The sequence below is a fragment of the Protopterus annectens genome, chromosome 3.part0 (assembly GCF_019279795.1).
Source record: "Protopterus annectens isolate FY-2018-M chromosome 3.part0, PAN1.0, whole genome shotgun sequence".
NCBI classification, from domain to species: Eukaryota; Metazoa; Chordata; order Ceratodontiformes; family Protopteridae; genus Protopterus; species Protopterus annectens.
The window spans coordinates 1,828,695,326-1,828,704,507 of NC_056731.1; positions in this window are offsets into that span (position 1 = coordinate 1,828,695,326).

Genomic DNA, 9,182 nt, shown 5'->3' on the forward strand with positions numbered 1-9,182 from the left:
AATAGAGGCTGGGATTCAGAGAGGTGATATTGTGCAGTGGGGCAGAGAGGACGAAGAAGGTATACCTCCCCTATGAGCCTCAGTGCAGGGCACATGCTCAGAATTACTTCTCATTGCCCGCCCGGCCTTATGTGGTGACAACAGCATTCAGGGTAGCATTAAGGCCTATTAGTAACATCTCAAGCCACATAATAATGGAGCCTACCTGCTCTGCCTCATTCCACTTGTTTAGCAAGCCTGTCACCCAGTTAGCCTGAAAGAAATAATTAAGACTCCATGTTCAACAGCTTGTCCAGCAAGGAGACTTTCCCAGGGGTAGACACAACTGGGAGCGGCCATTGACAAGACTTGTTGTATTTACTGCCACAGTGGCATGCAGGGGTTGGATGAAATCAGTGGCACAGAACATAAATATCAATATATATATATATATATATATATATATATATATATATATATATATATATATATATATATATATATATTCTTGATTGTTGCTTTATTACAGGGTATTTATTTTCAACTCACTTGGATAAAAATAAATTGAAAGTTTCTACTGCTTGGTAAATTATTCATGCTATCTTTATTTAATCAGGATCCTAGAATCTATTAACTACCTTATTGCATGTAGTTTGTGCTTTCTTTCTTTCTAGATTTATTTATTTTGCACCTCTGTATATTCTCACTTCATCCAGTCCTTCTGTTAAAACACCTTGTAAGCTACTACATGACTTTGTGTACATCGTTTTTTTAAACATTCGCTGTACATGTTCACTTACATTCTTGCTGTTTTAGTGTATGTTATTAGAACTCCACTATATATGGTTTTACTTCTTAGTCAAATGCATTAATGGATATATATCTGGTCTTCATAGCCTCCAAAATGGGTCATTAAGGATCAGATCATTACCTCTGTTAATGAACATGAAGTAAATAAACAAAAAAATATCACCAGGAATTTTGTACTTTATGTTAACAGTGAGAAGAGGAAGACAACTGAAAAAAATCTGACCCTCCCCTCAAAGATAACTCAGATGTCTGTGACATCCCAGGTGTGTTGGAAGAGATTTGTAAATGTAGTCCACAGAATGTGGTAGTGGAGGAGGAGGAATATAACAAAGTACTATGTTTCATGTCTTGAGTGGTACCTGGGATAAATTTTTGCCTCATACTGCATGTCATCCATTTGATTCCCACAGAGCTTATGTGGGTGGCACTACCATAAATATTCCTACAAGACTCCATAATCATTCTTTTCAAAGAAAAATATAGAATAAGTAAACATGCATAATATAGAAGAAATATGTTGTGAGAGGGGCATACCTCGCAACTGTCCAGAGTTTCGCAGAATGTCCAGATTTTGGCCCCCAATTTTTGATCTGTTCCTAATAAAATTTGTGGCATTCTGGCACATTATTGAGGACTGAGGTCACTAGATAAGGACAGACATTCCAGTTTCAGATTTCGTATACTTCAGAAAGCATCATTCTATCAACTCTCTAAGCTTATAAGAGCAATATGTCTCCAGCCATTATTTGTGGCTTTGTTCAGAATAAGAGGTTGAGAGGTAAGAAGAGGGGAGCATAGGTTTTAAGGGATACTCATACATTGTTAATTATGACATATAACTTATTGAGCTTAGTTGATTAGACATGAAGTATGAACAGTTTATGGCATTTCAGGTATGATAATATTTGACAACCTGTAGGACTATGGGAGTAATTGGTATATATTGTATATATTCGGTCAATGTAATTTAATAGAAAGCTTAATTCACCAAATCGCAACTTGTTGAACCCAATTAAGTGAAAGCTCAAGCCAACGATCGTTTATGGGAAAACATATTCTTAGGAAAACAAAAAAAAAGTTGCCCACTCACGACCGCAACAAACATAACAAAATTTAAAACTCTGCAAAGTGGGGGGCTTTGCCCCCCACACCCCCGAATAAATATACCATCTCTGAGAGTGTATTACAGTGGGGAAAAGGGCAAAATCCCAACAATGGCAAACCATGTCCTTTCCCTGGTAAAAAAATTGCTTAAACAATCGTTTGCTTAATTGAGCTTTTGCTTAAGTCATTTCGAAAATTACAATTTGCCCAGTTAAGCTTCTGATTAACTGATACTGACCCATATATATCAACTATATTCATTTTAACATTTGTTTACCGGGCATGTCCAAATTGGAACAAAGCCAATTTTCAGCAGAGGCCCGGGGTGAAACACTCTAGAGTCATGGCTTTGTTACAAGGAAGGAAACCGGAGTACCTGGAGGATACCCACATAAATACAAGGAAGACATGCAGACTCTGCACAGAAGGCACCCCAACAAAGAATTGAAGTGGAGAACCTCTTGCTGGGAGGTGACAATGCAACCGCTGTACCACTGCATCCTCCAAATACATACATACATACATGTATATATATATATATATATATATATATATATATATATATAGATATAGTAAGGTGGGGTGTGGGGAGAACCACCACCCACATTGTAGCTCCCCCCACATAGTTTGGATATATATATATAAACACAAAAAATGAAGTAGCTGGAATTTTCTCAAGACTTTAATGTTAGCGCGTTCGTCTAAAATAATGCTTAGACTTCTTCAGACATCCCTCTCCCAGAATGCTATAGTTTTTATACATTTATTAATTAGTTAATCACTGATTTAATTAAACAATGAAGTATGCAAATGTTTAAACTAGATTAGTCCAACCAAGCAGGGACTCCAAGAACAAACACTGAAGTTGTAATACACATAAAACTTAAAAGCCTTTTCCTTTTTAAAAACTGGAACACATTTTAACTAGATTACCCAAACATTGACATTTTAAGACATTAACAGACTATATGCGTTTAAAATAATCTAAAGCTTAAATGCCAACACACTAAAGTTGGGAATAAATTTACTATTAGAGCTCTGGAATACTTAGTGAGAGGAAGTATAATTGTGAATCTAAAGGGATTGTCTGCATTGCACTATGTCAGCAGTGACAATCTTTTTACATAGGAAAAATGGAAAGATCATTGAAACAGAGAATCTATGAGCATATATATAACATAAGTAAAAACAACCACAAATGCTTTAGCTAGGCATACCTTAGAAAATCCCACTCACAAGTTTCTATTCACTATTCTCCATCAGGAAAAACATAATGCTTGGGGGGGGGGGGGTCCTTGGGACCTGAAACTAGAAGAGAATGAAATTGTGTGGCAGATTCGTACATATGCTCATATTCCCCCAGGCCTTAATGAATATGCGTCAATTAAATGTATTTTGAAGCTGAAAGCATTAGATAGGTGAAAGTTATATGTTTATTGAATATTGCTTTGTATTTTTATAAGCTTTAGATTATTTTAAATGCATATAGTCTGTTAATATCTTAACATTTTAATGTTCATGTAATCTAGGTATAATGTGTTCCAGTTTTTAAAAAGAAAAGGCTTTTAAGCAAGGTTTTATGTGTATGACAACTTCAGTGTTTGTTCTAGGAGTCCCTGCATGGTTGGACTAATCTAGTTTAAACATTTGCATACTTCATTGTTTAATTAAATCAGTGATTAACTAATTAATGAATGTATAAAAACTATAGCATTCTGGGAGAGGGATATCTGAAGAAGTCTAAGCATTACTTTAGATGGAAGTGCTAACATTAAAGTCTTGAGAAGATTACAGCTACTTTGTATTTTGTGTTTTAAATTTATAAGTGTTTTAGTTTTTTCATATTTTCATAGTTTGGATATATATTATGTTCAGAAAAGAGTAACTTATTGGAATTGCAAGTATCCATGTATATAGTTCAAAATATTTAAAATAGCTGAGGGCTATGCCCCCCCCCCCTTTACTATATATACCAACTCCAGGGTTGCACTACAGTGGGGAAAAGGCCATATATAACTTTCAGTGAAATGTGTTTCAGTGAATTGCGTTTTCAGTGAATTGAGCGTTCAGTGAATTGAGCATAGTCAAATGTTTTTCAGTGAAATGTGCTTTCAGTGAATAGTCCTAGACTCATATATATATATATATATATATATATATATATATATATATATATATATATATTCAGTGAACTCAGTGCCTTACCGTCTTGAAAAAATAATCTGGCTCTGACTCACTGCAGTAGAAACCTTACTATTTGTCACTGAATAGATGATCAATGCTTAGAATGCCAAAAGAAAATGATCGCCAATATCCTGTCATAGGAACCAGTCTAGGAGAAGAGAGAGACAGACAGAAAGAGAAAGATGAGTGTTGCGTTTTTTTTTTCATTTTCTTCTCCTTCATACAGTCTGTACAATCTTAGAATATATATGTATATGTATATCTATATATATATATATATATATATATATATATACCTTAACGACATTAAGTAATCTAATGTCGATTAAGCCAGATTTGATTTTGTCAGTTAAACAATGTGGGATTTTCTTTTCATAGTGGACCTGATGCAGTGTTATATACCTGTGTGTACTCAGTACTCAGTGCACTTGTGTGTGTGTGTGTGTGTGTGTGTGTGTGTGTGTGTGTGTGTGTGCATGATAATTGATCTAATTGCCTAAATATCGACAGCTTAAATACTGAAAAAAAAATCTAATGCTAAAAATATCGACTCAAAAAATATCTAAACACAAAATATGAACAAACTTGAAGTTACACTAGGAAAGGATATATGCCCTTTCACAACTGTTGTGCCACCTCAGAGTTAGTATATGCAGTTAGCATAGGTGTGGGTAACCATTTGAAATGTTGGGACCCGCTAAAGTGAGTCCCAAAACATGGAGACTAAATGGCCAATAGAATGGACTTACATATACTAACTCTAAAATACTATTTCTCAAAATATTCCCTTTTCTCCAGGGTATGGTGATCTCGGAGTTGGTGTATATAAATTTGAGGGGTTGCAGGGGGGCTTCTACCCTGCAAAAATATGTTTTAAGGGGAAGAGCAATTTTTGAAATTCACTCTTCTCCTGTGTTTTTTCCTTTTTATTTGGCTTGTTGGCACTCTGCATTTGAGTACTGACATTTCAATAGGAAGCCTGCATGTGGGGTGCAAGGGGGTGCCCCCTTAAAACATTGATTTAGGATGTGGTTAAGCTTGTCAATATTTTGTGCTTAGATTTTTTTTTAACTGTTGATATTTTATTTTTTTTTTCTAATATTTGTCACACACCCACACAGATAGATAGATCTGTGTGTCTTTTCATTGATATATATATATATATATATATATATATATATATATATATATATATATATATATATTTTTTTTTTTTTTTTGTGGGAGAGTTTGTTCCAACATCAGGGGATACAGAAGGAATACCCCAGTAGAAAACATTCTTTCTGTTCTGTAACCATGAGGGTGCCTATGCTGTTTCAACTAACAACCCCCAAAAGGTTTTAGATGTTTTAAAGTCATACATTAAGTAATCTAATGTCGATTAAGCCAGATTTGATTTTGTCAGTTAAACAATGTGGGATTTTCTTTTCATAGTGGACCTGATGCAGTGTTATGCAGGAATGCCTGTGAAAGACTGTCCTGGTGTCGTAATTTGCCAAATAGGGACAGAGCTGATTAAGAGTGCATAGAACAATGGACAGTATCTTTCTGAAAGTGAAAAAAAACTGAGAAGATCAAATGTATACTGCTATTCTTGTTTGCATGTCAGTGCCTATCACTAAGCAGGTGATGGTCTTCACCTTTGCATTCATGTTAGTCATTCCACCTGTCCGCCATTATATCTCACTACTCTCTTGTCTTCTTATCCTCTCAGGTGGTACATACTGACTAGTAATGGTTAATTAGATACCTACTTGTACACTACACAGATATCGGAAAGTTAAAAAACTTATTTCTTATACATTAGTTAACTAGATAATTAACTAGATTAGCTCATTGGATACAAGCATCACTTTTCAGGGGAGCAATGTCTAGTTAATTTATTTGTTCAGAGTTATACAAGAAGCAGATCGAGGAAAAGTGTCAGACACAGGAAATGGCTTGTTAAAAACTCAGAGCCTTAAATTCTTTGCACTTACTGGAAGTATGTTTATTTGCCTATTTATTTACTTAAGTTTGTTAACTGTGGTAAATCTCTGATTCTACCATTTTCTGATGAACATTTTCAAGTTATTAAAATGTAGATGTGTCATTACTGAGAGTGAATATTTGCATTAAGTTTGATGATAACAGTCCCTTTCGAAGACAGAAGGAATGCAGCACAAGTAGCCAATAACACATTCTCTAGTCCACGTATAACACTTACATTGTCTAGTCCACGTATAACACTTACATTCTCTAGTCCACGTATAACACTTACATTCTCTAGTCCACGTATAACACTTACATTCTCTAGTCCACGTAGCCTTAGTCTTCATTCCCTAATGCAGCTAAGCCCTCCATCATTTGCTTTGCTTTTACAGCGTCACCCCTCAAATGACTGCCTTTACCACATTTACAGATTTCTGTTGGATATTTTCTTTGTTATATTGAAAGGCATTATACAAGTCAGAGGGATGTAACCAAGGCAGGAATGCTGTCACTGAAAAATCGCCTTTATTCTTTATGCTGGGTGTACTTTCCTCCTAATTGCACTGGACTCTGCAAACTACATTCCACCTGGCGACAACATCGCAGTATTGGAAAGTATCCTTTCCATACTCTGGAATGACCTCCCCAATGAAAAAATACTCTTGGGAGATGTCAACATTAGCTGGTTAACTCTCTCCTCTTAATCTCCCTCCTCCTCCATTAATTTACATGGTCTCACCCAACTAATATCCACACTTATACCACTAAATCCTCTGTCCTTGACTGGATTCTAGTATCCCACCTCCAGAAATATCACTTTCCTGAAACTCTACCCGACACTCTTAGTGACCACTGCCCATTTAAAGTCTTTTGTTTTACTCCTCACATGTATAGACCACATAAGATAAAAGCATGTCACAAATTACCCAACTTTGACTCCAACAAGCTAAACAGCCAACTCTCAGCTATCAACTGGTAGTTCCTCAGCCAGTTATCCCTTGATGAAGCTGTAATTGAATTTAACAACACATTCCTTAACATATTCAACTCCCTAGCCCCCATACACAATGTTAGAATAAAAGCAGCCATATCTCCCTGGCTAACAAACCCCACCCACTCCCTAATGGCTCAGAGGGATAAAACCTGGAAGCTCTGGACTAAAACCAAACTCCTGTCCCACCTTCAACAGTACAGACAACTATGCAACCTTGCTAAAGAAGCCGTCACCAATGATAAGAAAAACTACTACACTAACCCTCCTGACTCACACCTAAATAACCCAAAGAAGTTCTGGCATTCAGTTAACCAAATCCTTCATCCAAGCAGCTCCTCCTCACCCCAACCCAGCCCTAAAAACACCTTTTCAAAATGCTACTAACTTTAACTCCTGTTTTATAGCCACCATTAGCAAATTAGCCAACCATCCTAACTCCAGCCTTGACATTACCCTAACCACCAACCCTCTTAAATCCTCTAACACCTCCTAGGCCTTCTCCCTAAAACCGTATCCACCAACTACATTAAATCTCTTTTTCTTAAACTTAAACCCTGCTCCCCCTGAATAGATGGTCTCCCTCCACTCTTTCTCAAGACAACTCCCTTGCCCTACCCATCTCTATTCCCATTTCCGAACCAGTCCATTACTGAGGCCAAAGTCCCTACAATCTGGAAAAATTCTACACCCTACCCATTCATAAAGGAGGCACCTCTACAAAACTCTCCAACTTTAGGCCCATTGCAATTCTATCACCTCCATCTAAGATCTTGGAAAAATGTGTACACAAAGAAATCTTACAATACATCATACAAGAGAAGCTAATCACTCCCGCCCAACATGGCTTTGGCCCTGGAGAACCTAATCACTCCCACCCAACATGGCTTTCGTTCTAGAGAAGCTAATCACTCCCACCCAACATGGCTTTGGCCCTGGTCACAGCACCTATCACTCCCACCCAACATGGCTTTGGCTCTGGTCACAGCACCTCTACTGCTCTCGTTTCCTTCAGTAACACCATCTCACGAGCCAGAGACCAGAACAAACTAGTCCTCTTGCTTCTTTCTTGACCTCTTAAATACATTTTCTGAATGAAACCTATTCACCTCTACTATCTCCTAGTTCTCTAGTTACCTCAGCAATCATTTCCAATCTGTTAAATGGCTTTCTGCTATCTCCCCAGAACTTCCTGTAAATACAGGGGTCCCCCAAAGTTCTATACTGAGCCCACTACTATTTAATATTTTCACTAATCAGTTATCTACCTCCACACCACAGTCATCACCGGTACAATATGCCAATGACTCCACAGTCATCACCATAGCCGATATCCTCTCTGATCTATATACTACAACTCAGAACTCCTTTTTGTCTATTGAAAACTGGCTCAACCAGAACCACCTCATCTTAAACCCAAAGAAGACAAAACTTTTGCTCTTTGTCCCAAAAACAATGAATCATATTAAACCTTCTTTCTCTATCACTTCCCACAATAATACACCAATCATGGTTGAAACTCACACCAAACTACTTGGGGTCATTATTGATGACCAGCTGAAATTTGACCTACATATTTTCAGTAACATTAAGAAAACCCACCAAAAACTTGGACTCCTCTACAGGAATAATAGCTTTTTATCCAGTACAGCCAAGATAGCCCTATCCCATGCCTACATTTTCCCGACCCTTCTTTATGGCTCTCAAATTCTCATCAACTTTCAAATCACACTTCTCTCTAAACTAGAGTCCACTTACAATAAGGTGACCATATTTGCTGCCGAACACCCCAGCTATTCTCATCACTGCTTAACACTCAGGAAACTAAACTGGTTAGAGCTTCCCCACAACCTTCTCCTATCACAACTTCAAATGATTCATTCCACACTGCAGCAGCCATCTTTCTGTCCCTGCATTACCTGTATCATCTCCCCCTATTCCCTACCTAGAACCCTTCAAAACTCAAAACAATATCTCCTTTCTATATACATGCCAAAAATGAAAATTGGCAAGAATCTTTACAGCTATTCCCCAGCTGAGAGCTGGAATAAACTTCCGCTGGACATTCAAAATATTAAGCCTAAACACCTTTTCAGAAATGCTGTAAAAAACACCTAAGCAATACTTGGCTATGTTAGTGTAA